The 18,042-nt window shown below is 39.0% G+C and overlaps 1 protein-coding gene across 4 annotated transcripts in view; it reads left to right on the forward strand.

The window, feature by feature from the left end:
* The window catches only part of RAP1A (RAP1A, member of RAS oncogene family), a 106,777-nt gene that overhangs the window by 51,682 nt on the left and 37,053 nt on the right, over nucleotides 1-18,042 (forward strand). For all 4 annotated transcript variants that reach the window (XM_044447136.1, XM_044447147.1, XM_044447162.1 and 1 more), the window contains exon 2: nucleotides 7,179-7,249. The gene's annotated coding sequence lies outside the window, so the exon portion shown is untranslated. The remainder of the gene's footprint in view (nucleotides 1-7,178; nucleotides 7,250-18,042) is intronic.

Consider the following 18,042-nt stretch of genomic DNA (forward strand, 5'->3'; position numbering starts at 1 on the left):
CATCTGGAGGACTACAAACTGTTCATCTCTATACTGAATGTTAATGGCAGAGAGAATTACACAGTGCTGCTTCTGCAATGATTTATTCTATTGCCAATCAAAAGATAAAATACAAAGTGGATGTTATTTTAAAACAAACACTTTATTGCTTGTATGCACTAAGGTGAAAATTGAGAATTTTCAGTACCTTATGTCTTCACAGGTGCTGCATTGCACACAAAATAGGCAGTACTATTTGGTAGCCATGTCATAGAGACACACACACTGCTTCTTCCTACCCATCCCCCCTTCCTCTGCAGTGCAGTGTGGGATAGGCGCTGCCTAGAATGGGCAGCGCTTTGTCTTACAGTTGCTGATTTTTGTTATATGATCCTTTTGTAAGATGATGATTTAATGCAGGTGGTTTCTATAGAGAAGAATATTTCAGGTCGCTTCTGCCAACTGTAGGTATATCTTTGCTCTGCTACTTTTTCACCTTTCATAGGGGGAAAAACCTGTCACATCTAAGACAGAAATATAAAACATAGAGAATATAGTTAATCAGTCCAAGAGATATGGCTTTTATATAAACATTTTGCAGACTAATCCGCTGATTTATTTGGTTTAAATATCTGTATCATTGGTGATATAAAAACAGAGCCATGGTGAATTTAAAAGACCAAGCACGATAAAAGCAGCTGTGCACTTTTGAAAACCAGGTGAGGTTAAGGAAGAGGTACATCTGGTAGAAAGGTAACTGTGCTTCCCCAAAAGATAAGGACACTGTGTGTGTGACAGGACTGTCTGACTAGAAGGGAAAGCTTAAGTAACATTGGAGCTGGAAAACTGATGCATCCTCCACTTTGGGCCCAGAATAACTGAATAGCAGAGGAGGAGCAAATACTCCATTTAGGCATGAATCTTGAAATGATGCGTAGGAAGAGAGAATTGTTACTGTCTCCTTCTTTAAAATATATGTAGGGGTTTGATTCTTTTGTTGCTTGTCACTTTCTTGGGTCTCAAGGAAAAAAGTAGATGAACTACATTTTTTTAGTACAAAATACAGCTATAGATGTTACAAGATGTCAGTAATATTTATTCAGTAATATGAATTATTTTATTTTATTTTGCACTTAGTCAAACAAATAGGAAAAAAAGAAAAAAACAACTTGTGAAAATATTTTGTACAAATAATGAAAAATTGCCCATGGATTAAATCTCTTTGACCTGGCAATGAAATGTCAAAACCTGGCAGCCATGAATTTCTATACTAGTTCTAGTAGACCTAACAAAAGAGAGGTGAAATTAGTGTTTACCCAAAAAGTGGGGGAAAGTGATGCTACGGAAATAGTGGAACGAGGATTAGAAGGTTGTACAAAGGTTGTACAAGTGAAGCTTGGATGTTGGAGAAATGGGTCACAGGGAGGTAGTTTTTCAGGGGCAAAGGCATGTGTTTCACAGCCACACTGTAGGAAACAGGTGAAAATTTTAGTCGCTTTTGTAACTATCCTTATAGAGCTCTGCAACTTTGGATTTAGCCTAAGTAATATTGTCTGCTTTACATATTTCTGTGGAACCAACATACTTTCAAATACCTGGATAATCTGGATTGCAAACAGAAAATTTACAGAAATGTGAACTAACTTTGCTGGTTACAGAAATTGTAAAAATAGCAAACCTACATTTTTAATGCAAAGTAGGTGGTGTTTTAAATATTCAGCTAATGCTTATGATATCTATTAAAACTATCGGTTAACATTTTTCATTCATTTAAAAGGGAGTTTCCCTGTTGATGTAGGCAGGCTTTATAAGCCTTCAGATTTTAAGCTGCTGTGCTAGTGGTAGTTCTTTAGTAGGAAATGATGCTGAGGACTATTATTCATTAGTCTGAGGACTAAACTAGGCCTGATGCAATTAGAAATTGTGGAAACTTGTTGGTTTGGATCAACTAGGTATAGTAGGGGTAATTTGGTTTGGGACCACATTGGGAAAGGTGGGGTTAAAGGCACTTTAACCCCATCAGGACCCCTGTCTGGATTGCACCCTTTATTACTCTAAACACAGAACAAAGATACCATTTACACAATTGTTGGTTTTCTGAATGTCCTCCCAATTAACTTCGTCCTGAGGATATTTAATGAAGGCTTCCTATTTTTGCATACTGTAATAATCTTTTAAAAGTTATTCAATATAATATTCAGGTTTTATTGGGAACATGGAAACATGTGGTCTCTGTACTGATCTACTAACATAGCTGAAAAAAATAAAGGCTTGATAACAGCTAAAATCCCAGCTGTGACAGAAAGCTGTCAGGAATTCCCTGTTGTCCTGGCCAAGTGGGCAATATCCCACTCAGTCTTTCCCTGATCCTTCGTCTCCAGACAAGACACTGGATTCAGCACGTTTGCCTAAGTTTGAGGAACAAACAAGTTTATTTAAAAAGATAAAATATAGGAGTGGACAGTGCTAAAGCATACAATCTAAAAGGGATTAAAACAAGGCAAAAGAAAGGAAGGAGGGGGAAGGGGGAGTTGGACAGCAGCAACAGTACAGTTTACAGCCAACTAAGACACCCCAATTCCCAGGGCCATGTTGACCCACTTAGACTGGAAAATAACAAAGCTAACCCTAAAGTCCTACCTTCTGCAGGATCAAGATGTGCAGGACATCACAGCATTCCTCAACACACTGAACAGGCAGCATAGCGGAACCTCCTGAAAGAAAAAAAAAAGCCCTCTTTCCTTTCTGGCCTTTATCCCTCCCACAGCCTGGTCAGCTGGGACAGTGACCCATGCCCCTGCCCTTGTGACCAACCATTTACTCCAGGTGCAGTCCTTGCAGTTCTCTCTGGCATCATTGAGGCCATAATTTCTGATATCTCCCAAAGTATATCACAAAGGGAGGAGGATGCCTCCCAAGACCTTGAGCACCAGATTCCCACTAAGCTGGCACCAGGATTATAACATTAACTTTGCTGTGGAATTAACCCTTCCCTTGCTCCCTGGGGCCCAAGAAGCCAGTTCATGTTACACCAGTGTCCTTCTTTTAAGCTTCCAAGAGGAGAGAATTTTATAAATGGAAGCAGGAATGCTTTGTGAAATCCTGTATAAATCCCTTTTATCTAAACTAAAATGTGGATCTGGATCTGGTAACTTACAAGAATTTGCACTTGCCTGACCATTGCAGCGTGGCTGTCAGCATTTTACATATATGAAATATCTATCTTCATTCCTTAAGTTAGGTATTTAATAGGTATTTAAATGCATATTTTGAGATAATTATGGGTAAAAGCAGATGGAATGGAAATGTCCAACTCTGCTACTAGAGATCCATGTAATTGGAGTGTTCAGGATTGGCCCTAGGACCTCCTCCACATTAGGATGGTAGCGTAGCATCTGTATAGCATCTGGAATGTTGCTGTGCTCTTTTTATTATAGCCAGCACCCATACCGCTTGTACTGTCAATGTCAAGCAAAACTCAAAATAGAATTTATTTTCACAACTTGGCCCTAAGTTTAGGCCCTAAGATGAAACCTTAATGCAAATTACTTTTCTATAAACTTCATAGTTGCTGTTTTCTTATGGTTCAATGTAAAACATGTTATGTGTCATAAAAATTGGATACAACAAAAAAGTTGAGGCTTTGTGAGTACTTTATTTCTGTGCCAAGAGAAGAATTTCTGTATAGCAGTGCTATAATACTACTTCCTTTAGTTTGCTTAGCATTTTTGTTCTGTTATGCTCCCTGCTGTTGAATTGTACATTTGTTTCCACAAATCCGTTGGAAGTATGAAACCTGTTTCTCCTCCAAAAATGCATGTGAGTGTAGTTCTGTCTGAATGAATTGGTGTATAACTGTCAGGGGAAGGTAGAGAATGAGTAGTCACTTAGGAAGGCATTCCTTACTATATTCCCATAGCTATTTTATTGCCAACATCTGTTTCTCTGTATTCCACTGTCAAAAAATAAACTTTAGACACATACAAATCTGCAGTATTTTGCTGAAGGTCCATTTTAATGTAGTATGAATGTTGAGTCAAGCCTTTACAGGTGAGATGTGCGCAACTCAAAACTGTTGATTTCCCAGCTTCTATTTGTGTAAGTGGAACTTTAGTGTAAGCCTAATGTCCGACCTGTGAAAAGTGTGTCCATAGAATAACACTTATGTGTAGCTTTTGGCCACTATGTGTAAATGGAAAATAAATTCCATTCAAGACATAGAAATGGATGTTGGATGCAGTATGAATATGTACTCTCTTACTACATTTAATTTCCTTTTTCCTATATGCAAGTCTATGAATATAAGAGCAACTGGTTAATACCTAGGACGTTGAAGGGTACAAATATTTTTGTGAACTTTGTGAAGTTCATTGAGCCCTAACGTACTAACGTATCTTGCTGTAATACAATGCAAAACATGGTTATCTCTCCCCTCTCTGCCATGCTTTCCTGGCAAAGAAGTTATCTAGGCTTTATCTTTAGGTAACTGACAGGCCCACTAGTGTTGTGAAATCCAATTATTCTAATTCTTAAATCTTTGCTGGTTTGCCAAAAAAAGAAAAAAAAGGAGGAAAAAAGATTAAAAATAAGCCAAACTATTGATTACTCATGGTATATCTGAGTAGGATGAATGGTCTATTGTGCTGAGTTGAAATGCAGAGCTGGAATTGCTAGCAACCTGCATTCAGCAAACTGTCAAGACAAGGCTGTCTTGCTTACTAAAGCAGACAAAACCTACCTTTCCTCTCCCAAGTGACAATGCTGAGATGAAGCAACCTGGTCAGAGCAGGAGAATATGAGAAATATGAAAACATTCCTGCCTCCGTACTTATGGTAATACTTTATCTGTTTGATGATCCAAACATGGTCACTTCCATCTCCTTTCCTTATTGTCCTTCTCTCATCCCTCTTGTCCTGTTATAAGCCTTCTGAACAGATACCTTATATCTGTAAAGCAGGGGCAGGAAATACTGAGCCCTCCAGATGTTGTTGGATTGCAACACCCACTGTCCCTGACCATTGGCCATACTGGATGTGGATGATAGTATACTAAAACATCTGGAGGGTCACATAGGACCCTTTCATCCCTTCCATAAAGCAACTCACACAATATTCACAGTGCACATTAGTGGTGAATGGATAGTTCCTTGCAGAAAAACGAAACTGTACATAGCATTTGCACCAATATATTCTGGTAACACTGTGACTGGTAGCTTTTCCATATTCAGTTCCAGAATCAGCCTAGGGAGAGGCTTGTGGTGTATTCAATAGAACGTATTCTGGAGAGAGATTCCTAGCTCTTGCTGTTTTGCCCAAGATAAAGCCAGCTGGCCCATGGCTGCGTGAGACAAGGCCCTCTCAGGATAAATGTTCTCCTTTCCAACCTTGTCCTCAAAAGACTCCCTTAGGCTTGGAGCCAGGTCCTTCACAGTTTCTTTAATGGCCATCATCTATCAATGGAGACATTCTGTGCTGGTTTTCAGGTTGCGAGTAAAAACTACTAATTTTAGCTTGTAAGTGTTTCAGTGTTCTTATAGACTAAGATTACTAAAACATCTTCTTTTGCCATCTATTGCTCCCAGCATTAGACTCTTCTGCAGGGAGTCCTTCCTTCTCATTAGGTGGCCAAAGTATTTGAGTTTCATCTTCATTAATTGGCATACCCTATTGCAATATTCAGTGAAGTGTAAATTTCAAAGGATTATTGAGTACCATTTTATATACTAGTTTTAAAATTGAGCTGTTTGCACCAAAATTCAAACTGAACAAATTTATCTGTCTTCTTGCTCAGGTATACCAACTTTAACATAAAAGTGGTGAAGAAAGGTTTTTTCTCTGTGAATTGGTGCCTATTGTATCCTGCCCTCAGGGTGACATGCATTATACTAATTGATTCATCTTGTCAGGAAAAGATGTCAGCTTTCTGTGAAGGTATACTCAGACAAGTCATTTCTACTGGCACCTACAACAATTTCATGTCCATAGCATCCATAGCTGACATTATTACTAAGACCTGATTCTTTGGCGTTTTCCTTGCTTAATCCATATTATACCCTTTCGCCAGAGGAAAAAAAAGGCTTAAGCTGTGAGATGGTATTGTACACGTTTCATAATTCTATGCATCACAGAGGGACAATTTGGAGACCTTTATTCCCAAAACAGAAATAGCTGAGCAGTATATACAAGTCATAGAAAGTCATGTAAAGTCATCTGCAATAGCTACAATTTTGCTTTTTCAGCTCTGCTATGTTCAGAAGCTGCATTGAGCAATTGTAGACTCTGTTTCACATTTTTTCAGTGCAGTATTAGCTTTTTAAATTAGTGTGTTGACTTGCTTTCCCACCCATTAGAAAAACTAGCTTACATATGTCCATTGAGTGTTCCCACAAAGGGTATTATAATTAAACTGTTTGTATTCTTAGAAAACAAATGCAACACCCATCAAACAACTCATGCAAAAATTCTGTTGTTTTCTAGTATTAGTCATTCAGCAGAGCATAGTGTTTTTAGACAATGTCAGACTGTTTGGCAGTTAGCATAATATAATGTAAGAATGTACAGTGGGAAGTGGTAGGCTTCTGTGGATAGCATCATTTCTTTTAAAGAAGGCTGTGATATTATTCTGCTCCATGCTCTGGGGATGTGTGATTTGAAAACAAACAAAACTTCTAGTCCTAGACATTTTGTACCACTTTATTGCCCAGGGAATGCTAAGAATACAAATCTTCTGATGACAATATTTCATCGTTAGAGGGTTTATGTTATTGGGCTATATAAAATTTCTAGCTTTCAAATGTTTTGTTTTAGGGCACATTTCTATGTATGTTTAGCAGAAAAAGCTTTAGAGTGCCCAGCATGCCCAGGATAGCTGGCTGGGAGTTCTAGGATTTCTTTCTTTCTGACCATGGATAAAATCGAACTCTTACTGAGTTTAATAATTCCACATAAATGCCAGGATCCAGAAGTTGCATTCACTGTTGAAAGCTTGATTTGGTGACAGACGAATCAGCTGTCTGTGTCTACGTGTACTTTGTAACGGGAAGCATTGCTTCATTCAGTAGGGAGAGACGTTTCTCAAATGAGATTCTGCAGTCATAATCAGTAAAACAAGGATTTGTTTTGTTCATTATGATAAGCGCTGTCAAAATGCGTCTTTAGAAGTTTAAAAGTGTTTAATAACTATTTCCTTTCTTTTCCAGTCCCTTAGAGGGAATTTGGGGAGATCTCTAGCAGGTGCTGTCAACACTGATGAAAGATTTTATATGCCAAGGTATGAACTATTTTCATGTTATATGCACATTTGGAATTGCCTTATCAGTATTCTAGTCTTATGCTATCTGCTGTGATGGAGAATAGCTCTTCATGACCTTGGGCAGAGCTTTTATTAGCTCTGATGCTAGCAGCTTTCCGACCACAGATGTCTGGGTTGAAACTGGGTCTTGCACCTATGCAGTATGTGCTCTGTCACTGAATTATGGCACGTTTGTGTGTGTGTTTCATTTTATTTTATTTCATTTCATTTATTTATCTATCACCCTTTTTATCCTGCCACATTAGCTAGGAAGGCTCCCTGAGCTTTTATAAAATACTCTTTTTTAGGAGAAGATGGCTTAAGATAAATTGGTGTGCTAAAAGATTTCTATCTCTCACCACAAGCCTCCCCAAAGTAGCCTTTTTTAAACAATGTAGTTTCTACACTTACTAAAATTTGATATAAGCTATCCCTTTGGTAAACATATTCCTACATCATCCTTTTTTCTCTTTTAATAGGCAATAACAAATGCTCAGAATGTTACTATGCTTCATGGATTTTCAGTCTCTCACTGCTGTCTTGTTTAAATATGTTTGGGTCTTAAGGGTATTTCATTTACAACTTCCTCCTGCCATATCTTCTTGTCTAGCTGTGGCCTCGTACCTAATGCAAACTATTACTGGCTTAGCAGTAAATTAAAGGTGAGAAAGATGGGTAACAGTTTGTAATATGGTTTCATCACACCCGTGTACAAGTATGAATGCACTTGGGGAAAAAGAGCTCCAGAATTAGTGAATACAGGCTGCTTTAACATTTGATATATACATTATGTATCCAGTGGTTCTATATGGAATAAGTACACTCTGGTAACAAGCCAACCTCCAGTGATATACCTGCCTGGTAACTAAAGAGGGATCCACTAGCTATATGCAAATTATTGCAACTCAGATATTGCAACTTAACTGTTTGTTTGGTTGATTGCTGTACTGCAATGGCTATTTATACAATCAGAATGATAGAAGAAATTATCTAGTCAGGCATACTAATGCATAAAGTCTTCTATGGCTGAGCACCCAGATATCTTTTATGAGCCTGCCTTGCTGATTGTAATTTTGAGGCTCTGTTTCATGCCCCACCATCAGGAGTGTCTTGGTTTGTGGTACTGCAAAACAGGGACTCTTCTGTGGTAGCACCCTCATGATGGAATTATCTCAAAAGAAAAGTTAGGCTAACACAATCTCTGAACTGTGCATGTTGGAAATGCAGTGCAGAATTGCCTGTTGTAATGTGTAAACCTGGCCATTGTTTAGTATAGGACTTTAGGGCACCCTACAAACACTCTAAAGTAGATCACTACATTTATTTTGTAGTTGGTGAACTTAGCCTGAAGCTGGAGTAAGGTGAAATTTGAACCAACCCTATTATTCTAAGGCTATTATAGGGTTAATTCAACCCTATTATTGTTGCATGACTTCTTGAGTATAAGCTCTTGAAGTGTTCACTTTGCAGTCTTTTTGTTTCACTTTGTGATCTTTTTATTGCAAGGTGAAGAACTTTTTATTTTTCTAAGATTTTAATGCTTCAATCCTATATCAACTAACTTGGGAGTGAATAATCTTAAAACTTGAAATCTTAAAGTCTTTGAAACTTTTGGTGCTGTGGTAAATTTGCTACATTGATTTTTTCCTCTGTTGCAGGTTTCATGCTGTATTAGTCTTATTATCTTGATTATTTGATGGTTTAAATTGTTGTTTTACAGCACCCAGAGAACCTTTTGTTGTTCATAGCCTTAGTAGATATACTTAGTACACTTCTGAAATAAAATTCTGGACTTTACTGGTAGTTGCTGACTAGTCAGTTTCTGAACTTTCAGCACAAACTCTGCTATCATGGCCTCAGGCAAACCACTTAAGATTTTGTGCATACATTTATTCAATACAGAATGAGTATCATTGACCTATATCCCAAGGCTGAAAATTGACTCAGTGCTCTAAGGATGTTTGAAATTATTCAATTTCTATGCAATTATGTTGCATGGAGACTTTTAAAAATAAGACTGAGACTTTTAATATAAGGTCTTACACTTTGGCCAGCCTTTCCTGCTCAAAAATTTATGGAGGTTTTCCACATTTCTAAAAGTGTATTAAAATCATGGATTGATGAACAGCGTGCAGCTCCTTACCAGAGGGTGTCACATTATTTAGCCTGAGCAGTAAATAAGGCTAAACCCTCACTCCGGCTGCAGTGGGAATGATAATTGTTTTATGACCTGTGCAGTCTATCTAAAATGAGATTGTATAAAACTGGCACAGAATCTGGCCCAAGTGCCTGCTGACTAATCAATAAGAAACCTAATTTAACCAATGGGAGATTTAAAGATTATATCAATGAACATCATGACTCTTCTATCCATTTGATACAAATGGGAAAAGCTGTGGCTATTCTGTGTTACATTTACACTTGGATACTTTTGGCTCAATTTTGCAACTGATAAACTGTTTCAGATGTCAAACTGCCAAAGATATTATGGATGCATTTGACCTAATAATGTGAGATATGAATTAATTATCTTCCTACAAATTAAGACATGGTTGGGTGCCTGCTGAGGGCCCACACCACAAAGACAGTAGTCCCCTGGAGTTTGTTGTGCTTTTTCCCCATTGCCTCTTTTTCTTTCACCTGCTTCTCATACCCAGATGGTGGTGGTGAGAAGAGCAGTGGATACTACTGCCTGCCTGCTCCCTGGCTCTCTATTTATTAAGCAAATGTTAGCAATGCTTAAAAAGAGGAGGAGCAAGAAAAGGTGAGGAAAATATCACTGGGAAAACCTGGAGGAAAGGTGCCTATTGAGGGTGTCTGGCCAAAGGTCATAAAAATCTGGAGCTGGCACCATTGTAAATACAGCTCCTTCCCCCCTCCATTCTTGGTGTGCCTTTCAAGTCCTTTGTTTATTTGGCCACAGATAACCTGTGCAGCAACATGTAATGCCTCTCAAATAGATGAATTATGACATGCTAATGAACTGGGTAAGGGAGTGGGAAAACAGCAGAAGGAAAAATAAGACACAAGAAACAAGGAAATACTTCTGAGTTGCACTGGTTGACATTAGTGTGCGCACACGTATATTAAACTGCATTGTACAGATAAATAACAAAACTGGGAATACCTCTTTGAACCTAAGACCAGGAATATGTACACCTAAGGCTACAACAAACAATTGCACATGTCCTGGTATTACCAGCATCCATAGTTCCAGAAATGAAGCTGAAGCATTCGCATCACCCACTTCACTCTAGTGACATTCCTAGCTTAAGCCAATTGTGGCAAATAGCTGGCTGAAAATGTGGTTGAAAGTACACCTGACCAACCTTCTCATCATGGTTTTTTAGTTTTTATTTTGCCAAAAGAAGGATGGCTTAGGAACAGGATAGCAAAGTATATAGCAGTAGGAAAAATAGATTCGTGGTAAGTTAATGTGGAAGAAGAAAACTACTGAGCATGTGCACCTTTTCTCTGGTACCATTCCACTTCCCTGCCTGCCCTCATAGGAGAACGTGGTTGTAGTTGACTGTAATGCAGATGGCTTTGAACTGGTTGCTTTGCTTCCTCCTGCCCAAGTGGTGGTACAAGAAAAATAAGCCACCCTTCTGAAAACACAATTGGTTGAGATGATGTGATAGCCCATTATAGCTGATTATCCATGATGGATTGTTATGTCATTTAAGTCACTGTGTGTGTGTGTGTGTGTGTGTGTGTGTGTGTGTTGGTTTATTGCCTTAAACACATGTACTGTGTAAGGCTATGGCAGAAAACCTTCCTGTCACCTTGCAAGAAGAGAAGCTGAAAAATGCGATAAAACATTGGTTTGGGAGTTAGAACACATTTTATGACTGCTGGATAATACTATTTTATTACAACATCTGTAAGTGATGCATTTGGCTTTAAAGGTTAAAGTAGATATTCAGCAATTTTAAGTTAGACTAACATAAAAGTATAACAAAACTTTAAAGAATTAATTCTTGCTACCTTGTTTGGCTTGGATCTGGCAAATCCAGACTCCTTAATTTTTGTGTTCAATTCCCTTCATTTGATTTTAAACCATTTTCAGAATTTTCTTTGCAAACATGAGCCTTGATGTTTCCCTTTTAAAGGGAAGTACCATTTTGGATGTTCAGGCCCTTGACTATTGTTTTATTATCAAAATTATATTCCACCTTTCTACTAAAAATGGCACTCAAAGTAGTAAAACCATAATAAATAATGCAGGTAAAAGTAAAGCATAAGAAGTTAATTAAAAACAGTAGTAAAAGGAAATAGACTGCACCCAATCAGTTAAAACTTCCTTCAACAACAAACCAGTTTACACCCAGGTTGCTGGAATAAAATTGCCTTTTCCTCCCAGCAGAAGGATAAAATATAAGAAGCCAACCAAGATTCCACTGCAGAGAGTTCCAGAGGCTGGGACGGCCTACTGAGAAGACTGGAATTGTCATTTGCCCAGCACAGGCTATTTGAGAAGAAGTGCTGGCTTAAGTGTTGATTGACCCCTATAGGTTGTTCTGCCATGCTCCAATACACTCTCCCAGACATAGCAGGTTTACACCAGAGATGCAATTGCAGAATGGGAGGATATTTTTCCAGGGAAAATACTCCCCTTTCATCCTGTGTATTACATGTACAGCAGCCGTTCCCAAACTGGTGCTCTCCAGATGTTTTCCGCTTCCTATCGGCCATGATAGCTCAGGGTAATCAGAGCTGTGGGCTAATACTTCAAGGGGGCACCTTGTTCAGTTCCTGAACAAGAAGCTTTCTTAACATTTCTGAAACAAAGTCTCCTCATTCATCTGAAGAAGTGGGCTCTCTGCCCATGAAAGCCTATACTTTAATATATTTGTTAACATATTATGGGTCTTTAGGAGATTACTCCTCTGAAATTTATTATGCCACAGAAACCAAGATGCATTAGTTTTGTTCTTGAAAATGCTTGTCACTTTTGAATCAATTCAATTAGGACCTTGCAATTGAAAAGCCACTTTGCAATTTGGTATCTTTAAATACTTTTCCCCCTCTCTTTGAATTGGCAGACCCTTTGACCTTTTGTCCACATACCTCAAGTATTTCTTGTTTAGATAACATGCATTTATATACAGATTTATGAGAACTACTGTGAGCCATCTGAGACTTTTGTGGAGTGCAGATTTGATATTACTGCTTTTCTGAAGTGCCCATCAATCAAGTAATCGGCTGTAATTGGGAAAAGAGAGGCATGTGATTAAAAAAAATGCATTACTGTCTCACCCAAACATTCTTAAACCTTGTCAATCCCCAGGCAAGTGTTTAAATGAGTTTCTGACAGTCCAGATGAAAGCTGCTCTGTTTTTCTGGTTTTTGAGGGACCAAATAAATAACTCCATGCCAATGTGACTCTGCTAGACTTGGGAAGAATATCTCAGCTGGATGGCCAAAGAATCCTCTGTACTCCCTGTATATGTAAACAAGAGATGAGGATGGCCAGGCTGAAGACCTTCCAAAAAAGTGAATTGACGCTGTGAAATACCTTCGCCAGGCCCCCTGACAGTTCTGCCTGAATGCTGTGGATATGCTTGAGCGTTCTGCACCTGCTCTTATAATGTTTATCATTTCTGCCAAAAGCTTTATAGCAATTCCTTAATTAAACTTTTCGACATCCCTGTGCGGAAATGAAGCCAGGTGGTGGTATTCTGTGAATGCAGAAGCTGAAGCTTAGAGCTGCAATTGCAAAAATTAAGTCCTGCTCCATCAGATCAGTGGTTTGGTTACAATGGCACCAATGCCCTCATTTGTATGTCCTAGATCCACTTTCCCCTGGCACATTCCAATACCCAAGCTGGATGGAAATGATGGGAGCTTCTGCCCAACAAAACTGGAAGGCAACAAGTTGTGCCTTTGTAGTGTGTTGCATTTGTCTCTCACCCATTTTTTTTGCAATATGAGCAAGTGGCAAAGGCTGGGAGGTGACAGCATGGTGCTGGAGGAAGGAGCTCTGTGCCAAGCAGCCTGTAGGGAGTGAGAAAGGTGACTGCTTTGGGCATTCATTATTAGGACTGCTGGCTGGGTTTCAGAAGAATCAGAATGAGAAGCAGAACCAGGGAGAGTTTGGGAGCTTGGGTCATGGCGAGGCACTGAGATTAAAGAAGCAGAGGCACTTATCTCAACGCCAGAATACCCAGGTGGGCAGCCAGTTCCTGGATATAAGCAAGATGTACAACTGGCAGGAGGGGCATTTCTTAGACACAGGCCAAGCAGCCCGAAGCTCTTGACACCATGATGTAGTGTCAGCAGAGGAGGGCAGCCCAAATAGAGGGTCGATGTGCAGAGAAGAGGCATGCTCACTTTCGGAAGGCCCCTCCTGAAGAGATGGGGCCAGGCATACTCGTAAGGAGAATTTGTGGAGGCGATTACTACATTGGGTACAACAAACTGCTGTGGGCATGCTCAGATTCGTTATGGGTGATTTGTGCTTTTGGTCAATAAAGGCTGCTTTGCAAGGAAGATGATATGTGGGTTTTGAATGTTCAAAGGAGGAACCCTGGCTCACCACACAGCCTACCCTATGTTCATTAAGCTCACCTGTAGTCTTCAGTTGTGATGGAACATGCTTTCCCCACACCAATGTTGAAGAAAGATTGATTTGCCGGTCTTCTTTGTCTTCATCGTCTTTTTATTATTACATTTCTATACCACCTGTAGCTAAAAGTTCTAGATTAAAATATTAACAAGAATCAAAGATTAAATAAAGTAGCATAAAAGAACATTAAAAGACAATAAAAAGACCTGACCAAGAATAAAAGAAGGTACCGGAATAATCATATCAGTCCTCAAAGAGGGCTGCCTTAACCTGGCACCACAGAGATGGCAAATTGGGCACCAAGTGGGCTGCAGCATGTAGGCTGTTCCAAAGAGGGATGTCACCACATTCACCCGGTGTTTGTGTATGGAATAGGGAAGGGACACCAAGCAGCAAAATGTATTTGGCTGACCCTGAATAAAAGGAATTGTGCAACAAGTTTTGTCTAAAAAGCGTGTGACGTGTATATTGACTGTAAAAATGCCATATCTGATCCAGGTTGCAGTGCAGTCCTACTGTGGCCACACAAATTTTGAAGATCAGGCCTAGATCCATGCAAATGTGAGCTCAGATGCAAAACATTAGCTAAGACATGGCCAAAATCTAGAGTTTACCTAAGCAGTTTTTCCTCAAATGATAGATTGCTATGCTTTTGCATCTCTCACTAATTTCAGAAATGGTTTTGTGTAACGTGGGGAGGAAAGGACTACTGATAGAAAATAAGCAAGCCTAAGAAGCTTTCTTGTGGACACACAATTAGTTTCATATTAATTAATGCCCTCTGATTAATTCTTGGGCATTTCTTCTGGAGAGTGCTTTTTATGTTAGTCTCTCTCAGCACTTATGATTTCCACTGATGTGTTTTGTCAAACAAATATTTATGACTTGAATTTAAACCCTTTATCAATGGGCAAAACTGGCAGTTTGTTCAGATGAATGAATGAAGGATTAAATAATTTTTTAGATGTGTATACCAGTAATGCCCATCCCCAAAATTCTTCTCTGTTAGCAGGATATTTTACTATCTACTTAGTATTTGTCTCATTTTTACTGAGGGTCAGGCTCAAATAGATGCTTGACACAATTTCTCCAAAGATGTCTCCTTGGCCAAGAGTGCCCCCCCCCGCCCCGATTTCCCAGTCCCCAGTACTACATCCTGTGTATACCACAATGGCAAGCTAGACAGACAGCTATTCAGAAGATTCCTTTGCAAGCCATTCTTTCAACAAGGACCAATGTGGTCATTGTTCAGAACTTCAGCACTCTTTCCATAGCTGCCAGCCAGCAGAGTAATTGGCAGAGCAGTTGACTCAAATGCCTGCACAACCAGAGAATTGTTACCCTTCTCGTGACCTACTAACTAAATGACTCACAGACTAGAACACCAGTGAAACACTTGAGCAATTGCAGTTGTGGGCATTATCAGTCTGCAGGCATCTATACATGCAGCTAAAGGGAACCACTGCCACAAATAGATTAGATTTGATCTAGGTTATTTGTATTGCCTACTCATACATCAAGGTTTTGTTCCTTATGAAAACTTGTTCTGGAATGGCAGCATGGGTTGTGTTAAGATGGAAAGAGAAAGGTTACTACCATTTTCATTTTTTTTTTAATGTTTAAGAGTTTGGCAGCAGTTGTCACAGTCTTTCCTTGTGAGGAAAGAGTAGTGCCTCTTACTTGAGACTAGATTCATCAGCAGCAGCATAAGTGCACGTGCCTACATATTATGAGGTGATTTTGAAGGCTGTTCTGTGTGTGAGAGATACTATGAATCTAACTTTTGCATGACATATTCATCAGATGTATGTGCTATAATGTGGACATAAGTACATATATATCATAAATACATGGAGAAGGTTCTTGTGGTTTACAGAGTGGGCAAAAAGCCTCAGAGGAGTCACACAGTGAGTTACATAGTGAATATTGTTGAAACTGCAAATGAATATAGAATCAAATCAGATTCCAATAGCTGTTGGTGTGATGTACTTCTCTCAAGGTACCAATGATTATGTTGATTAATGTATTTCATTTTTGTACTGTCCAGTAGCAGAAGCTCCATGGGAAGTTCACAATTGTTTATAAAAACATGAACCACGATACAATGAAACTGCCAGAGAGCATTGGCCATGGGGCAATATAGAAAGAAAATAAATAAAGCAGCATATTTTTTCCAGTATTCAAAATGAAATGTAATTTGCAATTACAACAAATAGCAGTTATAGTTTGACTAGTTAAAATGTAATTTGACCAGTAAAACATTTTTAATTCAGAACTAGACCTGTTAAGTTCCATTACATATCTAGGAAAAACAGACTGTCTTATCCTGGCCCCCAAATTATGGTAAGGTTGGGCCTCAGTGGTGACATCATTCCATTGTTGGAGGGGCACCACCTTGTTGCCAGCCTCTGAGTTTCTCTTGCAAGAGGCACTCAGAGGAAGTCCTTAGATGTTAATCTTATTCTCCAGGTATATTCATCTTGGAGAAGAGATCACACCAGATATTCCAGTCCCAAGACCAGGTATAGATTTATAAAGTAAATGAATAGGTGTAATAAAATCAGTTGCATAAAGAAACACTTCAAGCTTTCTTTTGTAAGAAAGAAATTTCAAGAAATGTTGATTCTATGTTCCCCTGTATCAAATTTGTTTTTATTCACTCATTCTGTATTTTCACCTAGGACTTTCCTTTTGAAGCTTATATTTGTTGGAGCAATGTAGATTCATGGTCTGCTACAGACAACTGACATATTTCCCCACCAGTTTAAATCTCTTTTCATAAAGACTAATCTTTTGGTCTTAAAGTCATTGCAGAAAGTCATTCATGGCAAATGATGGCATATATCCCATTAGAAATGGACAAGTAAATGAACCCGTGATGGTATGACTGATGATATACGGCCCCTTGATAAAATAGACACAAGAATGGAATTGGCAATACATTGGCAGCAAACAATCTTTCTAGCAAAGAACACTTTGAATTGGAAGTTTGTTATAGGAAAGGAAAAGTCTGAAAGAAGGAAGGTTTATTGTTCAAGTTGAACGATAGATCCTCACTGAGATGAAGAACCTACAGCTAAGAGCTAAGAGCTGTAGGTGGCAAACTCTTTTGGCTGGGCCTTGGTAATGCTTGGTTTCTGCCATGGTCTTGTCATCGAGAGCCAGTGTGGTGTAGTGGTTAAGAGCATGGGACTGGGACTCAGACGGTCTGGGTTCTAGTCCCCGCTAAGCCATGGAGTCAACTGGGTGACTTTGGGCCAGTCACAGACTCTCAGCCCAACCTACCTCACAGGGTTGTTGTTGTGGGGATAAGATGGAGGAGGAGATGTAAGCTGCCTTGACCCCTTTGTAGGAAAAAGGCAGGATATAAATCGAAAAATAAATAAAATAAAATAAATCTGTCTGGTTTTTTTCACTTCCATTAGTAGATATTGGGGTTTTAAGAATGCCAGTTGTTGGTCTTTGTCTGAAGAACAGAGAAGATGTTCATATGGCTTGGCTGCATATAATAGATAATGTGTCATGCTGTGGGTGAGGTATAGGCAACTTCTTTTGGGCACCATCACAACTGGATGCATTGTGGAGAAAAACATCAACCTGCTGCCACCAGCCATCTTTATTTCCTGAGACTATCTCTAAACCCCATGTGTAACCCAGAAACCTTAATAGGAAATGAAGCTAGGAGCAGCTGGAGGCCCTCACTTTCTTTTAACCAAGCAATCCCAACTGCTCATAATAAACTGTTAGTTTGAAAAACGGTACTAACAAAGAGACCTGAGAAGGCACTGGTACCCACAGTCACTGTACTGACTACCTCTACTCTGGATGTCAGCTGAAAGTACATAGGGATATGTAGGAATTGATTGTTTTGTAGTACAATGTTCCACTTAGTTGTATCACATAATCCAGAAAGTACCCTACTTTCCACAACTGCAACAGTCACTGAAGTCCTATTTTACTTTGGCTCATGATCACTTCTAGCTAAAGTTACCAGAAGAGAATAACATCACAGTGGTCAAAAATGGATTTTGGGATATAGCTTTTCCTTCTTATATAGACAACTTTTTCACATAAAGATTCTGGTGACAACAACAGATGTGAGAGTAATGGTTGTGAAACTCAAACATTTTTGATAAAGCTTGATTGTGATCACTCCAGAAGAAGTAGGCTTCTCTGATTCTGTAGTTTTTGCTTCTCTGAATCC

This window comes from Varanus komodoensis, unplaced genomic scaffold, assembly GCF_004798865.1.
Source record: "Varanus komodoensis strain SLA01 unplaced genomic scaffold, ASM479886v1 scaffold1, whole genome shotgun sequence".
Taxonomy (NCBI): Eukaryota; Metazoa; Chordata; class Lepidosauria; order Squamata; family Varanidae; genus Varanus; species Varanus komodoensis.